This window comes from Lontra canadensis, unplaced genomic scaffold (genome assembly GCF_010015895.1).
Source record: "Lontra canadensis isolate GAN:19392208 unplaced genomic scaffold, GSC_riverotter_1.0 scaffold13, whole genome shotgun sequence".
Taxonomy (NCBI): Eukaryota; Metazoa; Chordata; class Mammalia; order Carnivora; family Mustelidae; genus Lontra; species Lontra canadensis.
The window spans coordinates 2,137,249-2,163,011 of record NW_022631007.1 but is presented as its reverse complement, the minus strand read 5'-3'; positions in this window follow the sequence as shown (position 1 = coordinate 2,163,011).

The window sequence follows — 25,763 nt, the reverse complement described above, 5'->3', positions numbered from 1 at the left end:
CTTCTATAATTGTTATCTTTGTTCCTCTGTATATTGTGTCATTTTTCTCTCCCTCTGGTTACTTATAAGATTTTTATCTTTATCATCGGTTTTGAACCATTTGATTGTTATGCACCTTAATGTAGCTTTCTTCATGTATCTTGTGATTGGGATTTGCCAAGCTTCTTAGATCTGTGGGCTTATAGTTTTCGCCAAATTTGGAAATTTTTTCAATCATTTCTTCAAATGTATTTTCTGCACCTCACTCCTTCAGAAACTCAATTATGTATACATTGAACCACTGGAAATTTGCCCCATAGCTTACAAATGTTCTTTTTTCTTCTTCTTTCTTTATTTCATTTGAATTGTTCTTATTGTTATCCTTTCAGGTTCATTGATTCATTGATCTTTCTTTTACAATGTTTAACCTGTCATTAATATCATCCAATGTATTTTTTCATCTCAGACATTATAAATTTCAAACAGCAAAAGTTTTATTTTTCTTTCTTATATTTTTCTTGTGTTAACTTTTAACATATATGGAATACAGATATAATAATTCTTTTTATGTTCTTATCTGTTAATTCTACCACCTATGTCAATACTGGGTTGGTTTTGATTGATTGATTATTATTTCTGTTTCTTTCATAATGACTAATTTTTTAATTGAATGCCAAATATTATGAGTATTAAGTTGTTGGAGCTAGGTAATTCTATATTTTAAAAAATAGTCCAGAACTTTTAATGCAATTAAGGTATTTGGAAATAGTTTGGGCCTTTATGTCTTGAATTTGAAATTTTTTTATATGAGATCAGAGCCACATTCAATCTAGGACTATTCTTTCCCACTGCTAAGGCTAGATATCCCTAAGTACTCCACACCTATGAATCTTGAGGTTTTCTAGTGTACCTGATAGGAACAAGCACTAGACCAACTGTGTATGACTTCTGAGCACTGTTATGTCTAATCATTCCAGGTTGTTCTTTTCATAGCTTTGGATAGTTCCTTATATCCATATGCATATCAGTATTCAGTTAAATTCTGGAGGAGAACCATCTACAGTCTCTTGATTTTTTTTTTTTTTTCTGTGAAGTTCTCTCCTTTCCAGAGTTTTATCCTGCAAACTCTAGCTGCTTTGATTTTCCAGACTCTCAGAACTATCTCCTCAACTCAGGGAGTACACCAGGCTCTGCCCAGATCCTCCTTCCCTATGCTGTGGACTGGATCCTCTCTTCTGACGGCAAGTTGGAGTAATCATAGGACTCACATTGTTTCCTCTCAGGGACTACTGAACTTCATTGACTGATGTCCAGTGTCCCACAAAGTGTTGTTTTATGTATTTTATCCATCTTTTTGCTGTTGTTTCAGGCAGGAAGTTAAATGTGATTTTGGTTACTCTATCTTAAGCTAACAAATTATGTGTTTCATGGTACCCAGAGGTCATGGAAGTCCCTAGAAGGAATAACAGTGTGGTATACAACACAAGAGCATCAGAAGTTGGGGACATAAAGAAATCAAAAGGACTGTGATGATGGGTAACTTTGAATTAAAGTCATATAGATGTCTGACTAAAGGCCTAAGAAGTCTAAGGAGTGGAGGAAACTACAAAATCTGGAATTTAAGGACATCTAAATTTTCTGAAATCCTAGAAGGATGGGGCTTATAGTCTAAACAGCTTTCTTGGGGCACCTGGGTGGTCCAGTTGGTTAAGCTACCAACTCTTGATTTCAGCTCAGGTCATGATATCGGAGGCCTGGGATCTCGGGCTCCCCACTCAGTAAGGAGGCTGCTTCAGGACTCTCTCTTTCTTTCTGCCCTACACCCCACCCCAGGCTCTCTCTCTCTCTCTCTAAAATAAATAAGTCAATCTTCAGAAAGAAAGAAAGAAAGAAAGAGTCTTCTTTGTACAAAATAAGGACAAATGCCTCTTGATGATAGCACTTTTAGAGTATGAAGCATGATAGATATAAAGACAGAGAAAGAGATAAAAATAGTTAACATTTATAGAGTTCTTAGCTGGGCATTTTAACAAATGTTAACTCATTTAATCTTTTCAACAACCTGTGATATGGAAACTAATATTATTCCCATTGTGTATATGATAAACCTAAAGTGCAAAAATGATTAAAATTTTGCCCACATTCACATGACCTTTGAATAGAAGAAGCCAATTTGAACTCATACTCTACCAACTCTCTAGCTAGACAAATAAAAGCACACAGCTTCTGTGTCTAAGAGAAGAAACTAATTTTCCATATCACATCCTAGGTATTCTGTGGTAGGATAATATTGTTCTGCTTTTACTTAGCTTCTACTTCCTATCCTTTTGTGGGGTCTTCACTTTTAAGAAGCAGACATGTTGATCAGATTCAGATTCAAAGTGAGAAAGCAACTCAGAAACCTCAGAAGTGATGATTTCAAAATGAAGCAGCAAGTGGACATATAGGAAGTCTATTTTCTAGAAGACAAGGTCAAGATTTCCTGAAAATGTCTTTATGAGGTGTATTCTGAAAGTCTATGCCAAAGTGATTCCCACTGTTTTAGAGTTCTGAGACCCTATCATTTTATTTGAATCTCAGAGCACTGTGCAACATTAAAAAACTTAAGTGATATAAAATCAAAGATCTTACTAAGAAATTAGAGAAGGGTATCTTTTGAGATAATTGATGGCACACCATGGTTTTGGGATCAGTGGAATTTCAAATTATTTATTAAAATTAGAACATCCTTAGGAGATGATTACAATATAATTCATCTACTTAATGATAACTCATATCTGTATATGGAGGAATACAATTTAAATATGACTTCCTCACACTGATTAACGCACGTCTTGCTATAGCTACCCAGTCCAAAATCAACAGGAGTTTTAAAATTTATAATGGTGTCCGTCCTTCTGGAGAAGATTACAGCAGTGACCACCACAGATGGGACTTCAAGAGAGTGGGTTGCAGAGCAGTTGTGTCAATGATTCTGTTCATGAACTCTGACCACCCTCATGCTCAGTCCTCTAGCCTCTTCTCTTCTTTATCTCTACTCAACCCCATGGCAATACCATCTGATCTCATGGCACTAATAAGAATTTTATATTGAAAATTCTCCAAAGTTCTTCTTTGGTTCAGAGACTTCTCCCTCTTAAATCAAACTGCCTCATTAATGTTCCATTTGGACATGCAACACACATCTCAAACTTGACATGTCCTAACTAAATGCTTGAGCTTCTGTCCAAATCCACTCTCATCTTCTCCATCTCAGTGAATGACAACTGAATCTTAATAGGTTCTCAGGACAAACACTCTGAGCAGTAATTCACAGTTTCTCCTTTCCTCTCACATTCCACTTTGAATATTCACATCGGAAAATCCTCTTTATCTGACCACTTCTCACCTTCTATGCTGCTACCCAAGCCAGGAACGTCTCCACCCTGGATTATTGTAATGCCATTCAAGGTATCTCCTTGATTTAGCCCTTGTTCTCCTATAGCCTATAAAAGAGTAGCCAAAAAAATGGCAGAATATGCCCATTTTCTGCAAACCTTTAATGGCTTCCCTGTCACTTAGAGCAAATGCAAACGTCTTTACAATGGCCTACAAAGCCATTAAAAAATGGGCCTTCTATCTCCTTTCATATCTCATCTTCTATAGCAGCGCTTCCAGCAAAATATAATTGAGCCACATGAAAGCCACAAGTGCAATTTAAAATGTTCTGGAAAAAGTTAAAAGAAGCACATAAAATTGATTTTAATACTTTATTTTATTTGATACAATAGATCCAAAATATTATCTTTTCTACAGGTAATCAACAAAAGATTATGTATGAGATATTTTACACTTTTTTATGCAGATTCTGAAACACAGTGTGTATTTAATGCTTACAATTCATCTCAATTCAGACTAGCCACATTCCAAGTGTTTAATAGCCGCTTGAGGCCTGGGGCTACCATATAGGACAGTACATTTCTACCCCTTTTACTTCTCCTTCATTGTGTCCCCATTAAACCTGGCATGTTCCTAAGGCACTCGCCTTTCTCACTTCCACTTAATATAAATTTTTAGTGACCTTAATGTTAGGAAACAAAATTCTGAATGTTTGAAGAAGTATAAGATTTGTGCTGGGGTCATCATAGTGGGTGGTGGACAGGGTTTCCAGGGAAATTTTACAAGAGAAACCTATCAGTCAAAAGCCTGATCACCCCCCTGGACTGGACGGAGAAGGGTAGGAGTAAAAGTACAATAAGAACAGTCTCAATTAATATAATGAGGTTTTGACACAATCATAATAAAAATTTTGGAAGAATCTAGAATATTTTCAAATATTTTTTTGGTCCATGCTATCAGGAAGGCCTCTTCATTTTTAAGGCCTTATTTTTTTTTCCTTCTTTATATTTAATACTATGCTTGAGGAAGTCAATCAATAAATATTAGTGAATACATGAGAATAAAAGAACCCTTGTGCATAGGTATATGTACATTCTATATCTCCTTTGTCCAAATTGTAAAATTTGACAGTAACAGGTTGTAAACATAAGCAATATTCATAACACAAATATGCATAGCAATTCAGGAATTGTGACCTCTTAAAGACAGTGTCCCCTTATAGGGTACTATGAGCTAATCAGCCAAGTGAAATCTGTAGATTCTGAACAAATTGAACATGTGCATGAAAAACATTTCTAATTTTTATATTATTAAGATTTTATAAGACACATAATGATTCTTTGGCATACTTTGTTACAATGCTCATTATAAAATCTGCAAAAAAGGATTAAAATAAATCTCAGATGTCAACACAATCTCCTGGGCAATTCTTCACTAGACCAAATGATGCCATCCATGACTGCATTATCTATGAAGCTGAGAATGGCTAATGAGACCCATCTATTGTAACAGAACCTGGGCTATGCTGAAAGTCCTTTTCTCTCTTCCTAGCTAAGGGCTGTAGTCACTCACACCTGTGGAGAGAGCCTGGCTTTTACAGTTAAAGGCAACAATAAGAAGAAGAGCCAGTGTGTTCTAGGACCAGAAAATTTCAAACTTAAGATAGCCTCTAAGTTGTATGGACAATCCTTACAGTCCAATGTCAACTCCCTGAAGGCAGGAATCTGGGTCCTTTCTGTTCACTCATATTTCCCAGGACAGTACCTGACACACAGTAAGAGCTCAAAAAAGACATACAGATGACTATACATACTTGGATATACACATATGCATATATATACGAATATCATTGAAATAAATATTAAAATTGTGTTTATGCCACCCAAAACCATCACATGCATCCCTAATCCTTGCACTACCTGAGCATTATGTTTGTCATTTCTTGGAAAACACTGAACAGTATGATTTTAAATACCATTTTTAGCTCCTGTATTTAGCGACTTGTTTATTCTGTTACTTTCAGCCTCCTACTATGGTTTCAGATGTCTCTAAATAGCATCCCAGTTATTTGTGTTTTCATCTATAATTATTTTCTCAAAAAGGATTTCTTAAATCCCTATGTAGTTTAAAAAAAAAACAGCCTTTGAAAAACGTGATTTCTCTTTCCCTATCTGGAAAATTCTGTGATGTGTCCTTAGAAACCAGTAGGATGTGAATATATCACTAAGAATATGGAGGCAGAGTGTTTCAAAGACAGGAGAAAAGAGTGAGCATTAATTTTAGTTCTGCTGCTAACTCTCTGAGTCAGTGTAGGCAAAGTTTTTATTATTGGTGGTGGTGGTATATTTGTTTGTTAGTTGTCTTCTTGGTTCTCCATTTCTTACAATACATGTAGAGAATTGGGTATTGTGTGGGTCCCCTAGCATTTTTTCAAACTGAGTTTTCAGGATCCTTGGAAACATATCTTAACCAAATATATGCTGGTGTGATGAGCTTTAGAAAACCTCAGCTAGACAGAGACTGACAATGGGTCTGACTACAAGGAAGACTCACAATGTGTGCAAGGCTCCACTTTTCTTAAAGGAGGGAATATACCTGTGTGATCAAGAGTACAGGTAGGTAAATCCCTCTTCTGTCATGTAATAGCTATGAGGTCAAAAGTCACATTGTCTCCTTAATCATTCATTAGATAGAAATAACTTAAAGTATTTGCAACCATACCCAGAACATTGCAGAATCCAACTGCTAGCTTTTACTAGTGTTCTTATCAGAAAGCGTCTAAAGTCAAATGATAGAATAGAGCCAACAAATAACCCCTGTCATGGGAAAAGAGACTTACCAAAAGGAAAGAACTGGTCCAAGTTGAACAAATGGTTATTCATGTCCTCTTCAGGCTAAATTGTTGTTGAAATATGCTGAGACTTTTACCACTGTTCACAAGATTTGACCTCAAGTAGTTGTTTTCATGCCATTCCAAGTGGTAGAATGGAGAACTTCAAAACAAATACATTGACAGCCCACCCCATTGTTCTATACCATCCATGTTGTTCTTCTCAGTAAAAGAGAGTGTTTGGGTACAAAGGGTACCCTTGGTTCCATGTTAAGACAACTATCCATATTCCAGTTTATTTCCTAAATAAAAAGTATGGTTGTCTTTCTACTGTCATGGTCTCAAAGGCAAATTTCTTGTTTCAGAGGTTGAATGGGCTATTTCCAGACATGCCTGATTACATGCCTTGCATATCTAAGTATATTGACAATTTCATTTTACTGAGTGCAATAATCCATATCAACAGCTCATCCCTGTTTTGAATTATAAAACGCAGTTATTTAAAAAGCCAGGTATAAGCAAACTTATCTTCTCTTAGTCCTTCAGGGATTAGACTAGGTCCAAGAAGATGCAGAGCAGCTTCTTAAATTTAAGAACTTCCTAAATTGTTTTTTCACCAAAATGAGGCCACCAAGAAGATTAAGAGCTCTCTCCTTTTCTTCCTAAAGAGAAAGAAAGAAAGAAAGAAAGAAAGAAAGAAAGAAAGAAGATTCAAACACATAATTACATTCTAATTTAAAACTATAACTGAGTGCTCTTGTATGCATAAGATGTTCCACTTTTCTTAAGGGACAATATTCTTATTAGTCACACAAGCTGTCTAATCATTTAAGGGTAAGGCTTCTTCAAACCATATACCTTTGCTGTGACGCAAATGAGGGTGTAATTCTTTTTTTTTTTTTTCCTAAGTGCATCTCAGTTATGTACTTACATAAGCAACAGTCCAATACTGAGGCTGAAAAATGATACCTCCTTGACTAGAGTAAGTCAAAAGATGATTTAGATTAGGTCTGTCTATATTTTATAAGTTAGTATTCCTCCTGATCTAAATCCAGATATTGATAAAAATGAAAAAACAAACAAACAAACAAAAAAACAAGGGCACTCTTGATGTTAGTAAAGTAGAAAGGCAAGTGATTGAACACATTGATTTTGGAACCCAGCAGAGTCATGTTTGATCTTAGGTGGGTAACCTAATCTCTGAGCCTCTCTTTCTCTCAAATGGGGATAATAACAGTATCGCTCAAAAAGGGATGCAGTGAAGATTACATGAGATAATACATCTTAGTGCTTTGAACTATTAACACCAAATAATCAATAGGTATTCAATATAATCATCACTGGTATGACCAAGGAATAATTTTGCAAGCATGAGACATACTACCTTTAAACTTCTAGTCTCTCTTTCTCTCTCTAATCAAAGGCCTAAAGGGAAAAGGGGAAAGAAACTACCATTCTCAGAGTAACTGCAATGTTCAAGGTACTCTACATAGATTATCTCAACTAGTCATCATAGTATCCACATGGGGTAGAAGGTATTATGTCCATATTAATAAGGAAGCTGGTTCAGAGAGAGATGAATGTAAAAATTCTGATTAAAGTAATCTGAAGAGAAAGAGGTAGAGACAGTACAGAACTGCCCAACCCGTATTTCCCTACTATAAAAAGTTCAAGTGTGTGTTCACATGCACGTGTGTGCGTACACACACACACACACACACACACACACCTGTTTCTGAGATAACTGGGATATTTATTAGGGGGTACTCACAGGCTTACACAGCCTAAGCCTGGTTGCTTCTTCATTTAATCCTCAGAACAGCTCTGTGAGGTACTATCATTATTTCTATTTCATAAATGAGGAAATAGAAAGTCAAAACATAAGTAATAGGCAAAGTCAAAGATAGTCAGTGGTAGATTAGGGATTAAAACTGAGGTCTGTTTAATGCCATGGTCCATATTATTTCTCCTATACTGGAACACCTTCTGCCAAAAAATAGGGGTTTTACATTAAAATGCATAAAAACTTTATTTTTTAGTCTCTTAGGTTATGTAAGATTTTACTTTCTCTTGGAAAAATGAGCTGCCTCGTGGTGAAATTTTTCTTGTTGAATAAAAGTGATGAGAACTGGCTCTCTTTGAGCCTGGTGAAATGGATGAGTAACTCAGACGTGGGCATCCTGCTGGCTTATTTCTCCTGTATTAAGGCATCCAACAAAGGGGAAAGGTCCTATTTGATTTTAGCAGAATGTGGGATCCATGCTGCTCATTTGTTAGCTTCCTTCCTGAAGCAGCTCTCTTCCACACAGCGAGGTCACAGTGCTGGCGATCCAAATGCTCACGACCTGCAAGGTGAACTTTAATATACCACATGTTTCAACTAGGAAATTTCAAATGAAGCCTGCTCTTGGCTTTGTGTTTCCAAGCAGCTCATAGATCTTTGTCTGAAAGCACTGGGTATAGAAGTGAGTTCACAATGATATCTCAATAAATGGCAACAGAACCAAAGAATAAAGCAGGAGGTTCTCTGATTGACATTCTAACAGAGTGAGCAAGACTCCCTAAAAGGCTATCCTACCTCTTGGAATAACTTTAAGGAACCATAGCTGGGATTCTATTGTCTGCAAAAAGTATGATCATAATACCAAGTGACATCAGTTCTTAAACTAGCATCTTGGTGGCCAAGTAGGTTAGACTAAAGCCATCGTACAGAGATTTCCACTACTCACAATTTTTTTTAAATAAGATTTTGGGAGAATAAACTGAGATAAGAATATGCAGATTAGCATCAACCCATACAACTTTCTTTTTCTTTTAATCAGAAGCTATCAATTAGGTGTACAAAAAGAAAAAAGCCACCTTGAACTAAATATCCAAACACTAATTGGCTTTTTAAAGTTCTAGCCTTGTGAAGCTTTGTAATTTTAAAGATTTTAAATTGAAAATTATTTTGATTTTTTAAATGCTGTGCCTAAAGGTATTAACTAAAAAGCATTATCTTGGTTCTATATTTAAAGCTTGTCAGAGGAAACAAAGCTAATTATACACAGTATGCTGAAAAGTATGTCTTAACCATGAATCTGTCGTTTAAGTGGAAGAAATATAAGTCTTCAACGTGTCACTTTTCCAATCCTAGATTCCAATTAGAATTCCTAGCAGTTCTGGGTTCTTCTTCTCAAAACATCACTAAGACTGCTTAAACGCATGTACAGGTTAACAACACTCACACACCACATGCAGGTATAATAAGAGGGCACATATGTTCTTAAATGTATAAATGAGAATCCCAGTGCTATAGAAGAATATAAATAAAAACAAATGGTACCTCTGAAGCGGCAACATTCATTCTAATGGCAATGGTTTTTTGTTTTTGTTTTGTTGTTGTTGTTGTTTTGTTTTGTTTTGTTTTGTTTTGTTTTTTTAAACAGACTGGCTCAATTTAGGTATAGATCCCTGCTCAATTTCTGTTGCTTATCCCCTGTTAACATGGACAGTAGCAACTGCCTCTAGCCCCTCTTCCCTCCTGCTGGTCCACCAGCCTGCTGTAAGAGATAACCTCCTAAGATTCAAGCTACTTGTGGTGGCCCTCTCCTAAGAAGCCTTCCATGGGTTGCCCTTGTTGGCAGAATTATGCCCCATCTCCACTTTGTGGTATTTATGGACCTTGAAGAGATTAATGATAGTATATTTCAGGATCCTTCAAAAAATACATTGCCTAGAAAATCCAGGCAGTACATCCTGATGAGCAGTTGTGTTTTATCAAACCCAGGGATGACTCCAGCCGTCCTTGTTGCTGCCTTGGGGACATGGCTTGTGATTAGTTTGCTGAATGTGGGAGCCAAAGCTTATAATTGTGGCTGAAAGTATTCCATCTGTATTTCGTTAATTTCTAAGAATCATCTATGGAGCTATTAAAAATATGGATTCCCAGGTTCTGACTCCTCTCCCAAAAGTTCTGATATGTTAAGTCTTGGATAAGATCCAGGGACCTGCATTTCAGAGTCCCAGATCATCCTGATGCAACCTAGCCACAAATTCACATTTGGAATCATTCAGAATTTATTCTCCTCGTTTTACAGATGTAAAAACTGAGACTGAGAGTAGTAAAGTAATTTTTGAATGCTCAGGCAGAAATCTGCTAAAAACCGGAACTGGAACCCAGCTCTCCCAAATTCTAGTTCTCCCCTGCCTGTGAGGCTGCCTATGCTGGAACCACAGGGCTTGCATGCGGCAATCACTGTGCTGCTTCCTACAGCTCTTCCTTGATCCCACAAGGAATCTGCCACTGCAAATCCACTTTTTCATGCGGACAGAACTTCACAGAAAAGCCTATCACAGGTCAATGCAAGAAAGTCATTTCACAAGAAGCATTTTTCAAGCTCCTCTAATTCATCAGTGTTCTTTGCCTCATTCATTCTGTCTGCAGAGCGGGGCTTGAAATGGCTCTCTTCAAAGGGTCTGTTAGCATTATCAAAAGAATGGACCATGACAAAAAATTCATTCTCACCACTCAAACTGCTTTGTGACAGATAATGTAAATGTAAATAACAGTATATGTGTTCATTTCTGTTACAGCATTAGCCTCAAAGACAAAATTGAAAAATCAGGTTGTCAGTTCATAATTTAGCATCCTCATGAGAGAAGTTTATGTATGTCATATAAATGCCTCACAACTTGACATTTGTTTTGGGCCAGCTGAGATACATTTACCCTTAACTTGAGCTGAAATGTATACTTGGAAATGAATTTGATCCTCATATGAGATTCTTTCTCTGGTTAACCTTCTTGGCAAAAAAAAAAAAAGAAAACTTGACATGTTTGATAGATTCATTAATTCATTCTGGATGAAACTAGTTTTATGTGCTCAAACAGAAACATCTTAAATACTCCTCTGCTTGACTTAACTAATTTTATGTAGCTCCATTTACTTCCATGGAATAGTATAAGTACCAGGGGAATTGGATTCGTGGTCTGTTTCACAATAAAAAAATGTGCTTGGTAGGGGAAAAAGTCTTTAAAGACATTTCTAGCTCTGGATTATAAAATTAGTGCTTTTAACACAAATTGGCCAACTTATTCAAGTAAGACTTAATTATTAATTCATCCATTCAACAAACATATATTAAGCACTTAGTATGGACTCCAAAGTGCTGGCACTGGGACATAACAGTGAATAAAAACACATTTCAATGGATACACAGGGACTTCCAAGGGGGTATACACATTAAGCATATAACCACACAGAAAGGAAATTTATCATACTAAGAGAGTGTAGATTGAAATGCTATCAGTAAAGTCAGAGAAATATTTTGAGAGGAACCAACAACCCAGGTGAGACTGGAGGAGTGAGTGGTTTCTAACTAAGGCAAGGAGGGAAAGAATGTGTATGCGTGATGTGGGAACATCATGACCAAGGAACATAGAGCCCAGTTCTAAAGAAACACTAAGAGTTCCTCAGTCTAACAATGAGGTGTTTTTGTTCTTGTTCTTGAAGCCAGAACTGAGGCTTGTACCAACTCTGTAGGTCCTTGGTTACATGGCAGTGTGGTTGAATGGACAGACTAAATTGAGAAGAAGACCTGGGAGATTGCTTTAATCTCCATGGTTCTGAGCCTCTGTATCTGCAAAGTGAGGTTAGTAAAGCCTAGGGTCATAGGAGGATTAAATGAGATCAGGTGTGTGCAGAGATTTATGAACTGAAAAGTAATATACAAAAGTGAAGGATTATAAAAGATTACAGTGACTAATTCTTCCAGTATATAAACTAATCCCTGGTAAAAATTAAATTGGATATCATTAAGGTAACTCTGTGATCTGTTACACTACAAGCATATTATTTTCTCATGGTACCATACCAACTAGGACACTAGTTCTCTACACCTTAATCTAAAGTCTGTCAGGTACTTAAGGACAAAACTCTGGCTTCAACACCAAATGGCTGTGTAACATCTGTCCAGCCCTAATAGCCACCATGTAAAGATCACAGAGCTCTGCATAACACAGGTTTTGCTTAACATGACAAGGGTAACCACAAATATTTCCTGAGCTTCTTACCCATAAGTCTTTGGACTGACTAGCAAAATTCTGTTGTTATCCTCACACAGAATCTCTTTATTCCAGGTCTTCTCCAGGCTACTTACTGTAAGACCCAAGGGGAATTATATTGCAAAAGAATGTTTTAACAAAGTTTTAGTGTGGTTATAAAATTAACATCAAGGAAATTCTTCACTAATTAATCTAATTAAAGATTGAAAATTTCAAGAAGAGTAGTAGATGGAAGGTAGAAGAAATGAAAGTTGATATATCTGAAGAACAACATGTGGCTTGAGGGTTTTTAGGGAAAGGGGGATGGTCACTCTGGTCAGGAATTCGATAGAGGGAAATTAACAAATTATGGCTGCAGTTATGTTAGCTCAATCTAGATGGGGTGAATGGATCATTTGGTGAAAACGGATACTTAAAGTGGTACAGAGGGTTAGAAATACTTCTTTCCGGAAAGAATGCATTCCTGCCCTTGTTTATTTTCTCTAGGAGCCACACTATTGCCCTCAGGAAGTAGGGTTTTTAGGAAAAGAGGGGCAAAGCTTAACTTCTGCAGAAATTCCAGTCACAGGAAGAGCCTCACTTGCCTTGGTTTTACCAGGCACCAATGCCTCTAGGAAGAACCAGCTATTGATTAGACAGGGCAACCTGCTATTGCTTGAGGAGATTCTCTGTTCTACTGACCAGGGTCAGCCAGGTAGGATCACTCTACAGTAGCCCAGTAGAAGTCAGAACAATAAACTCATCTATAATCATTATTAAAGTATCCAAAGATGGGCGCCTGTGTGGCTCAGTTAGTTAAGTGTCCAACTCCTGATTTTAGCTTAGGTCATGATCTCAGAGTCATGAGATCAAGCTCTACATCAGGCTCTGATCTCAGGGTCATGAGATTGAGCCCCATGTCAGGCTCTGCACTTAGCATGGAATCTGTTTGTCTTTATGCCTCCTCTGCTCCACCCCTCAAAGAAAGAAAGAAATAAAATCTTTTTTTTTTTTTTTTTTTTAAAGCATCCAAAGATGTCTCTGTTTGTTGTGAATAGATAGAAGAAAGAAGCTTGGGTTGCCTTTTCTTAGTACAAACCTAATTTGCATGATCAGATACAGTTGCGTCTCAATATCACTTTAAAGTGGTAGTGATTGCAAGGCAAAGCCAATTCCCTGTCTTTCAGTCCTGGGTTGAAGAACATCCAGATTCTTATTAATTTGGTTTTTCTACTACACATCACACTACATACGTGTGCATGTGCATGCATGTGTCTGTGTGTGTGTATGCGGGTGCATGTGTGTGTGCACACAGATCTTATCTTCAGGCTTCACTATCTTTGCTGGAGAGCCACTGTTTCTGATCACATTCATTATTCATGCGTCTGTGATATGGTCTCTTAATATAGCCTGGGTCAATCTTGCAACTATCTACCTCAAACTCAAGAACCTCCTAAGCATAGCACCAATATAATGCAGATAGAACTCTACTTCACATGGGAAATTTTTGACTATTCCAAAGAATAAGAAAGGTTTCCCTTCCTGTGAGCAAAGAAGCTTTCAGTGGTACTTCCTGACACTGTATTTTCCATAAGTACCCTATTAACTTCCCAAATTACCTTCTGTTCACTTCTTGTGTTTGCTTTCCCAAGGAATAATTTTACAGCCCTCTCCATGTTACTCTGCTGGAAAATCTGATGTATTCCTCATTTCTACATTCTACAATCCTTATATCTAATCAGTTTATGATTTCTATCAGTTGTACATTCCAAGTGACTCTCCTATCTATTCCTTTCCTCCAATTACTACATCTGATGCCTTAGTTTGGACCCTTTGATCTCTTTCTGAACTCTTGCAATGACTTTTAACAGGCCTCTGTCTCTGATCTGTCACTTTGTCAACCCATCCTTTACACTTTTCCCAGGTTTATCTTTGTAAACCAGAGTTTTGATCATGTTACTATTTTTTTAACTATTTGACGAGTCCAAATGTCTGTGCCCATGGTATAAAGACAAAAATCTTTTAAGGCTTTCATTGTCTGACCCCAATTCAACTTTGCAATACATCTCCTCTTCCATACATCTTAGAAAACAACTAGAGAAGGTTATTTGCTATTTTCCATGAAGCCTACTTTTTTTACTTCACACTTCTGTTTTTTGTTTGCTATTCCTTTAACCAAGAATACCTCTGCACGTCCATCATTGTTCTCCATTACTAGAATGGCAAATGCACTTTTAGCCTTCAAATTCTAACTCTGATGGCAACAGCTCTGTAAAAGCCCTATTATTCTGTTTTAATTAATTGCTTCTTCTTGTGATCCCATTTTCCCTGTACATCTATTTTCCACTTGTTTCATTATAATTTTGTGTTTAAACAGGTTCTCAATTATATTAGGAGCTTTATGATCGTCTTAGAGGTCTTCTACTTATTTTTGTATTCCCTAAGAAGTACCTAGAGCATAGCAAATACTCAAGTAGATCTGAAGAGCTTAATAAAATGAGGAAGGAAATCTAATAATTTGATATATCACATTAGTATGAAAAATAATAAAACAAGATATTCTAAAAGATTTTCCAAAAGATGTTGACATTTCTAATTTTAAAGTGGTAACTAACAGTGCTCAATTAAAAAAAAAAAAGCAATTAATATGATAGTCCTGGTTCCCTATGATTTATTGCCTTACCTCACCTCCTGAAACCATATTGAAATGAAACCAATTTTTAAAGGAAGTTTAAATGCAAAAGAGGTTTTTCTAGAAATTAATATTTCTAGAAGAATGAAATCACGGAAATGGGGAAATGACATCTAAAAAGCTAGGCAAAAGGATGTAAAGCTGAAAATAATTAAATTAGAAAGATACAGTAAGAAACTGTCATTCTAACCTCCAAAGTCTCGGAAAGATTTGAGACTCAGAAACACCAGGTATAATGGAGGGAAGGAACAAGACATGAAACTGACAGCAAGAGGGAGGAATGGGAAATTTGCATAGTTAATTCCATGTTAACCTTTACACAAAACTTCTAGAAAGCTGGCCAATGTTTCTAAACAAAGTGATCAAAAAAAACAGGAAGCTGGATAAATTGGAAGACCTTAATTTCTGACATTCAAGGATCTTATAACATCATGAAAATTTCTCTTCCCAGTCTCTCTACAATAAAGTTCATCAATCAAAAAGCCTCATCTATTTACAAAAGTTGCCAAGGAGCTTTTTATTGCCACATTCCTAAAAATAGACAGCTAAGGATTACCTGACAATAGGAAAAATATGAATGTAAAAAAGGCAAAGATAAACAAAAAGAAAAACTGTTGTTAAACAAACAAAGATAATTTAGGGGGAAAAGAAAATTTTGACAATGTGAAATCTCTTTTATTCTTGGAAATAAGACTAAGACACCTTTCCTAATTAATATTATTGAAATTTGTTTTTGAGGATCCAGCCAAAGCAACAAGTAAAGAGTTAAAAATAATGTCTTTATTGAAAGGGTGAGTGAAAAATAAAATTATTTATAGATTATAGTATTTATGAATGTAAAAGAAAAGATTTACAAAAGAACATTTTAAAACTAGTGCGTGAGTATTAAGGTGCCAAATGCAAAATAAATGTACTTACCAGGAGGTTTCATTAAGCACTTTTCATGTGCCAAGCATTCTGCTACAATTTTATATACATTACTTAAGCCAGAATGTTGGATTTAAAAACATAATGTGAGAACGGAATCCCAATTTATAATAGCAGACAAAAATATAAAACAAAAAGAAATGAATTTTAAAATCATGCACAAGATTTGAAGAAAACTAGAACTTTACTGTGGTGTTTAATTTTATGTGTCAATTTAGAAGCTGTATTTGGGTGAGATTAACATTAGAATTGGTGAACTTTGAGTAAGAAGATTGCCCTTCCTTATGTATGTGGGCCTCATCCTATCAAAAGAAATCTTGAGTAGGACAAAAAGACTGGTCTTCCTGAGTAAGAGATAATTCTCCTACAGACTGCCTTCAGACTTATCTGCACCATAGCCAATACCCGCTCACCTCCCAGGTCTCCAACCTGCTGGCCAACACTGCAGATTTGGACTTGCTAGCCTCCATAATCTTGTAAGCCAATTTCTTATAATAAATCTCTTTCTACATGTATACACATCCTATTGATTCCATTTCTCTGGAGAACTCTGACTAATATATTTTACTAAAACACTTGAATAAACGAAGAGAAGTACATATATGTACCAGAATGAAAAGATAAAACTTTACAAGTGACCTCTCTTTCTGATACAATGGCTTCAACTTAGTTCTCAGTAATATCTTGTTGTGATGGTTCTGAAACCAAAACTATTCTAAATGCATACTTAAAATTTTGGATCATTTGAATAAAGATTAAGAATTTGAACATCTTAACAGATATAAAAACTGACAATAAAATACTATGATGGAAACAGGTTCTTTTGGTGCACAATTTGAATGATGGACAAATGGAGGACAACATACTTCCCATGTGGACAAAAAACTTCATTTATCTTGTTGTCTTGTTGGAATAGAAGGCACATTATCTATTATGTTCACTTATTATGGACAAAACAAAACGTAACCTGGAAGTGCCTCCTCATCTATAAGTTGTTAATTTATGGAGAAGGAATGAAAGAATTCATTACTCAACAAATTCCTCCAACAAAGTTGATGAACTAGTTTTTTGTGTGTGTTGCTTTGTTTGGTTTTTATCATGTGAGATGTCATCTCAGAATTTATATCAAAAAAATTTCCAGTGGACTGAGAACAATCCACCAGCACTCGTTATAAATGAAGCTGGTTCAGGAATATAGGACGGGGCATCAGGGGTGTCTGTTGCACCATTCCAGAGAAAAAGGAATCATTATCTTCAAAAACTCTTTCAAAGACCTCTTATGAAACAGTATGGAAATCATTACTATGCTAGTAGACAAACAAAAACACACAAAGAAGAAATCATTGAGCCCTGACTGGAACTGTAGTTCAGCTAAATATATGCATATTAGACAACAGGAAGAAAGGGGAGAGGATGAAAGATTTCTGGAAGGATACAGTGGGTGCAAGTGTACGGAGATAGCACTTTTCATCAGTGAGGAAGGAACTCGAACGAGGGCCAGAGTAGCACTAGGGCCTGAGACCTTGCAGAGAAGGTTGCTCCAGCTCTGGGTCCAACTACTCCCCAGATAGCCCTATGGAAGAAGGGTCTGTGCATTTAACCACATTATCAGAGACACAAATAAACATCAGGCCTCTTCAACCTACTGCTGCCTCTCATCAAAACAAAGAAGTGAGGTGTGCCTAGATAAGAAAAGCCATTTTCCTAGCAGGAGGAGAGAATTTCAAGTGTATGAAATCCAGACTCAAGTGGCCACAGTGGAGAGATAAGATACCCTGAGAGGTGTCTCAGTCATGTGGCTGCTGTTCATGGCGGGCACTGGAGGGGCAGGGCCAAGTTTGTACATGCCTTGAGGTACAGCATTCCCACAACTAGGGAGAAGACAAGGGGCAGAGTGAGGAGTCAGCTAAGGATGAAGCCCTTATATTTCACAGCAAGGCAAGAGAAAGAGGAAGACCCAAAACTTACCATTTGAAAATCAAGAGCTGTTCATCCAGCTCAGTTAATAACAATATTAGCAATTCCTTAATTAGGCTCCAGAAAACTTTAGGGTCCAGAATAATTCTTGTGTTACAAAAAAAGAAAAGTAATGACTCTAGGGATGAAGGATGAGATAAAGCGGGCACTTCTTAGATTTTTCGTAGGCAGAGTTGTGAGGGAAGAACAAGAATAATTAACAAGCTTAGTTTTCTTGTTGTCATTTTTCCTCCCTTAGTGAATTCAAGACTTCGTTAGTCGCACATATCATTTGCTTGAATCAGGTTAGTAAATTTATGTGGTATCTTCTCACATAAATATTACCAACCTCAGAGTTATAGCTCTAGACAGCCTGGCGGGATTCTCCCCCTTCCACAGCACGCTACTGAGAAATGAGAAGTGTAAAGCGCTTTGACAAACCAAATACTCACATCAGTGCAGACATTCTAAGGCCAATGTCTAAGATGGCATTGACTCCATCCAAAGGTGTTCTCTTAGTTGCATCCCAACTATTTGTCAGATCCTTTCTGCCTCAGCGTTTATGCAAAAAAGGGGGGGGAGTGAAATTTAGGGGGAAGTATGCTTCAGTTTAAAAACATTTTCTCTTCATGATAATCATGGTAAACGGGCCTTTTTTTTTTTTTTTTTTTAAGATTTTACTTATTTGACAGAGAGAGATACAGCAAGAGAGGGAACACAAGCACGGGAAGTGGGAGAGGGAGAAGCAGGCTTCCCACTAAGCAGCAAGGCCAATGCAGGGCTCAATCCCAGGACCCTGGGACCATGATCCAAGCCAAAGGCAGATACCCAACGACTGAGTCACCCAGGTGCCCCGAAAACAGGCCATCTTGAAAAAACATTCAATATGATCTATCTACTTTCTGTGTTTTGCTATTTTGTTGTTGTTTTGTTTGTCTCTCAAGATTTTTCCACAGACCTTATGTTTTTAAATAAAATCCAAACTTGACAGCTAGCAAACTATCACTTCAATAAATTTCCCTTTTATAATAATTTAATGAATATTGCCAAAATACGTAAAAAATTACTCACCATTTTCTTTTATTACTTATCAATGGAATATGCTATTTTCAAGTTCTGTTGACAGCATAGATTTATTTAGTTTAGCCAGAGATATGCTGAAATATAATAATATTGTTTTTGTTTTTGTTTTTTAGTTTTCCCATTTTTTCACATGGGTAGCATAAGAAAATTTTCAACTCTAAGTCTACAAGAGTATTTCTATACATGCTCAAAAAAAATAAAATCATTCTAAAGCTAACCAGAATGTTCTCTGAAATAACCAGTCTGGATTGTGTGGTCTATCTGGCAAGATACAAAGGACTTTATCAAGATAAAGGACTGTGGCAGACCACACTGTTCTGTCCTGCTATACAGAGATGTGTCTCTGAGGTGCATATTCATGGACTCAGAACATCAGGGCTAGACAAATCCTTAGATATTCTCTATTCTTCACTTTACAGAAGATGGTCCCATAACCTAGAAAGGGAAAGTGATTTTTCTAGAACCCTGATAATGTTAGAGAAAGAGCCAGAACAAAATCACTATCTTTGGGAGAAGTTATTTTTGGTGGATACAACTTGAGAATGGATTTGAACCTAGAAAACAAAACAAAACAAAAAACCGCTTAGAAATCAAGGAGAAAAAAAACTAATTAAAAATGGGAAACATTTATTGGTAAAGAAGTGAAAATGCATAGGAAAGAGATGGATAAGTGTCCTTCAAAGAATGATTGAGGCAATACACAGAAAAGAAACCTTAATGACCAATGTATTTTTTAAAGGTTGCCCATTCTCATCAGTAATCAGCAAAAGATAAATAAATAAATAATAAACATAAATAAATGTATACATAAAACAATAAGGTGACATTCCATACCCAAACAGAATAATATCATTTGTTCACAAAAATGAGGATAAAGGAGACCTTCCATACACTGATATTCAAAACATACATTTATACTGTGTGTTGGAACACATCATGACCTGCTACTTTGGAGGGCAATTTGAGAATATCTCATAAATCTCCCAAGAACCCAAACTTGCACTTCTAGGTACATTCTTTAAAGAAGCTCTGTGTGGTCAAGGAGACATATGTAAGCATACTTTGCAGCACTGATTATACTGTAGAAACACTGGCAAGAACTGAGTTCACTCCATTGGGGCATGGTTAAGCAAACTGACTGATATATTCATTCAATGAAAGGAATAGATCTATAGGTATCAACATGGACTGATTTTTATGCTGATGCTCCACATCTCACCTAACTCTAACTTTTATATCTCTAGGCCCTAGTCAGTTGTACCCTATGTCTATTGATGACCACAAAAAATGTCTTTGACCTCTCTACACCAATTTCCACACAAAAAAAAATTTCCTCCCACTAGGATTTTTGAGAGCATGAAGAATTTGCTGAAGATTTGGGGGAGATATGAAGGAGTCAAACTGGAAGCCCTTGGCCTATTCCCATTCTATATTCCTTTTTTAGCATCTTTTTTCTGTTTCTTCACTGTCCCCACAACCGTCCCACCCCATGCTCCAAATTCTCTTTTTTTGCCCACATGCAGAGCTTCCTCAGCCCTCCATGCCCAACCCCCCGCCCCCAACACACACACACGCACACACAGAAAGTCCACTCCTGAAGGTTTGGTGCCTTCTAAGACCCATATAAACTGGATTGTTGAGCAACAATTCAAAGTCTTCAACAAAATAGTTTACTAACCCAAATATCGCTATCCCTCAGAAAAATTCTGGTACCAGATCATAACTGAAGAATGTATTTGCCATTTCTTTACCAATCAACATTACTTTTTTGAAACTGGTCCCTTCTCAACCCTCATAAAGATTATTATTAATAAAGATTATGATGATGATCAGTAGTAGGAGGAGGATTATTGGTTGTACATCAAACAATCAAAGGCATCTTAGCACCCAGGAAGTATAAGAAATTAATAATTCAGTCAAATGACACTTTGCTGAAAATGAGAAGTGTCAACAAATAAAGTAAGATTCTTTCATAGTAAATGATAGCTATGGTAGCAAGCTGTCCTTATGAAGGCCCACACTTATCCACTTGTATAGATTATAATGATAAAACCATAACAAAAAATGTATTTGGGATAAAGAACATAACCCAGTTGGAAATGCTTGCCCATATGATAGAGAAGATATTTAAAACATCTAAATAGTAATGAATAACTCTCTCATAGTCTTGGATGTATTTATTTAAAATACATATTTTATAAGCAGAATGGCATATAACAACCATATGGCTAATAATTTACACAATCTGTAAATCATTGCTGAACCCAGGCATTTACTTTGTTATAAAGAAATATGGCAATTTATGCAATGATTGAGGAGAATTATGTGTTAAAGAAAGGAGAGCTTCATGTTTTGATTATGTAGGCAAGGAACGAAATTAAAGTGGCCCATGCTGATTTATGGCTAAGCATTTTGTGACTACATAGTCCGACCTAGAAAATGTATGTTAGCTTTATTTATATCCAAGCATTTTCAAAGTGCCACATCAGCCCTAAAGAAGATGTACTATTGATTTGTTTATTGGAGAGCCATCTCAAATCAGTAGAAACTATACATATGAGTAATTTTAAATTCTGAAATATGAATCTTGCTTTCAGATTTTCATAAATGCCCTACATGGTATATAAAACATTTCATGTTATCCAGCCAGAACTGACACTGCTTTCCCTTGAAGCACTTTCTGGTGGTCACCTTCCTGCAGTGACGCCCACTATTGGTGACAACACAGGTAGCACGGCAGAATTGCTGCACCTTCATCATTTCCAGCACTGTCCTTAGAGTCCTTGGTAAAGCCTGTACTCATACATTTCCTACAGACGATGTATAAAATGAGACTGGTGGAGGGGGTAAGGATGGGAAGGCCATAATAATATATGTGGGCAGGGGCCTGTACAAATGTGATCAGTTAAATCTCAAACACCTAGATATAATTAAAATCTTTACATCCCTTTTGTGAGCCTGATGACCCATCTAGCCATCTTAGCAGTTGGGTGTCAACATTATAAGAAATTAGGTTAGGATGATGATGCATTCTGAAAGGACAGATGTAATAGCATTATTTGTCCTTACCTAATTCTGAAAGTAATAGAAGATAGCATGCAATAATACGTACCTAATCATCCAGACAGTGTAAGTTAACATTCAATATCAAGCTGTGTGGCATGCTGGAAGTGGATAATTTGATCCATCATCAAGACCAGTACTGTCGGATAGAATTTTCTATAATGGTGGAAATATTCTGTATCTGTGCTTTTCAGTGTGGTAAACAACAGAGACGTGTGCTTAGTGCGACTCAGGGATGGAATTTTTAACCTTATTTAATCTCTATTAAGTTAAATTTCAATAGCTCCACGTGGGTACCATTCTAGACAGTGCTGATCCAGACTACAAGTATTTTCTATAGTTGAGCACTAAATTTAGGTCCGCTTCCTAATAGCGTCAGGGAAAAGGAAGATGCATTGAGCCCAACTAAGTGGTCAAAAAAAAAGCATCCTGGTGCTTCAGATGAAGCAGTCTCAATTCAGTCCCAGTATCTAACACGGATATATTTCATGGGCCTCATGCATGCAGTGAACAATGCCTTGTTGGGATAGTTTTATTGAGGACACTGCAATGTTATTCTGTTGCTATTTTTTAATGTAGACTCCTAATCATTGTTGCAGAGATAATACCAAACCATGATTCAGGAGTGACACCTTCCTGAGGAATTAAAACATGTGGTTTGATAATCTGACTTGTCACGGGAATGAAACTGCAAAAAATCTGAAGAAATAGGTAGAGAGCAGGTACATTTCTCTCTCTCTCTCTCTCTCTCTCTCACACACACACACACACACTTATACCATAGCATCTCTGAAACAATGGGGAAAAAGCTGTATTTAGTATTAAATTGCATATCCATAGACAGAAAAATATAACAATTAAAATTACATTTCTAATTATGATTAATAATGTCAAACAAAAAATGTTAAGTAGGAAATTTTAAATAAAGAAAGGAAAGTATAAAACTGTATGTATGGCAAAATCTATGTTTTGTAAAAACTGTAATGAACATAATATCAATGTTATATATCCTATATAAAATTAGACTGGGAGCAAATACATCAATATGTGAAACTCAGTTCTTGTGGTAGGGTTAAAAACTGATATTGTTTCTCTACTGTATTTTCAATATTTTTAAGTACTCTAAATTAAATATTTTAAAGTGCTATTGATAAAAATCAATGAATGTGGTAATAGAACAATAAATATTTGTCTCTACCAAGCTACAATTTTATACAACCATCATGGAACTTATACGTGATAAAGTAATTTAAATTATGCCAGAAATCCTCGGTTAATCTAAAATTTGAAGACCGTGGCACAAGCGTGTATGTCCTAACAGCTTTGACACCACCAGGTGCAACAGCCTTCCTAAGTCTAAGACTGTGAGACGGGCTTCCATTGGCTTTCAATCCTGCAGAGCTGTAACTCACTTATGCCCGCAATAAAAGAGAAAAGATAAATGAGAATAATCCAGATCTCATGGCTTGCTGGGCAAGGGACTAAGTGAGATGAATTAAGTAAAGCATATAGTATGGTGATTAGCATATATGGAAGCTAAAATACATATTAATCATCCTTCCCTCCTTGCTTTTTTATAGAGATGGGAAATTGTTCCCTAGAAATCTCTGAGGCATACTTACAAACACTTGATTTGTCATGGACAGCAAGTATACCATAGACTATTATGAGGTATCACCTCCCTTTGAGCATTTTATGATGACTATGACATTATGGTCTATCTTTCCCACTTCTTATTTAGAATTAAAATAGTTCTGGACTCTATTGACTCTTCCTTATAAAAATAGGCTGCATCTGATAGTTTGATTAAAAATAAAAATTAAGATGCTTCTTGGAACCATTTGGCAGTTTGTCATGTCAAGCCAAACTTCAATGATACAGACACGTATTAAAGGACTGTTCTTTTCAAAAAAAAAAAAAAAAGCCTTATTTACTTGGACCCAAAGGCTCTTATTAACTTTAAAAATAGGTAAGCTATTTCCTAAATTTCAGAAAAGGATTAAAAAAAGACAGAAAAACAAAGATCTCAAATGAGCAAGCTTTAAGTGTTGATTTAATTCTTTTTGTTTGCAAACCATGCAGGAATTTTAATGAAATTTATCTGAATCTCTTGCATGCACCCAAATTGTTTACACAGAATCTGATGAACAGATAATTGGAAGTTAAGAAGAGGCAGGTAGAGAGAGGAAAAGGAGAAGCCAGAGATAAGAGATTAAAGCAATCTGCAGGATGCTGTTTCTGTGTGCTGTATATCACATGGCTCCTTAATGAAAGCTAGGAATCAAGGATTGCTGACTTAATTGTGGGAGAGAGTGAGAAACATGGCACTTCTCAGAAGATTTGAGAAATAGCATTCCATTAAAGATGTATAGACCCTCTGTTCTCACCAATTGTGACCAACTGCAAAATGCAAACTTGTTTTTGTCAGCAGGAATAATTTAATTATGGAAGCATATGTATGCAGGGAAATAACCCACTTGATTTTCCGTCATTTTGTTTTAAGCATATCGGTGGATATGTCAGAAGCATTCACATTTAAAAGAGTAAAACAATCATGCAAAGTTATGACCAATTTTAAAGACTAAAAACCTTTTTAAACTAAAATATGGAAAAATAAATATGTAGGAAAAGTCTTTACTTTTAATAAGATTCAACTTTCTTAAAAAATATATGTTTTTATAATACTAATGACCAGTTTGTGTCACTAACTTAAGGTGTGTCTATGCTATGGAAAATATACTATAAATATGATATCCTAAATATGCTATGCGAAGTGGGGGGAAAGAATCTGTGAAGTGGACATGAGGTCATGGTTGGGGCTATCCACCACATGTTTCTTGTCCTCCTTCAAAGCAACCCCTTTAAGGTCAGGCACAGTCTTATGACTTGCTCCGACCAATAAAACCTGAGCAAAGCTGACAGATGGTTCTTCCAGGAAGACGTTTTAAGAATCAGCTTATGTGGGGTGCCTGGGTGGCTCAGTGGGTTAAGCCTCTGCCTTCGGCTCAGGTCATGATCTCAGGGTCCTGGGATGTAGCCCCACATAGGGCTCTCTGCTCAGCAGGGAGCCTGCTTCCCCCTCTCTCTCTGCCTGCCTCTCTGCCCACTTGTGATCTCTCTCTGTCAAATAAATAAATAAATAAAAATCTTAAAAAAAAAAAAAAAGAATCAGCTTATGCTTTGATACCTTTCTTCCTTCCCTGTGCCATGGCAATTGTTATTGCTCCAGAATGGGAAGAATCTGTTAATCTGGGCCAGAATAAGGACAACACAGAATCAAGCCCCCAACACCCCACAGTGGTGACATAGCATCATTGAGAAGCAGACCTTGTTTTAATCCCAGGACCCTGAGATCATGACCTGATCTGAAGGCAGATACTCAACCCACTGAGCCACCCAGGTACCCCTACATGTAGTTATCTTAATACTGCACAGAGACAGCAAATATTCATGCACTCATTTGGTCAATCATTCACTAATCAAATATTATTGAGCACTACTCTGCAAAGTTCTGGAGAGACTATAGTAGGCAGGACAAATTCTGTTCTCAGGGAGTTTATATTCTAGTAGGAGAAGGTGAACAATACATAAGTGAATGCCTTTAAAAGATCATTGCAGATTATAAAATGCCACATAAGGAAAACAGGATAAAATACAGGAAAACAATTAAGACTAGGGTTAAGGACTAGGAAAGGAAGTGATTTCTAGGCTCGAGTTTGAATACCTAGAAGGAGCTTGCCACAGAAATAGTCAGGGAAATTATAATCCAAGGAAAGGAAACAGGATGTACAAAGGCAGTAAGTTGGATCTGTCTGAGGTACAGAGAGGACA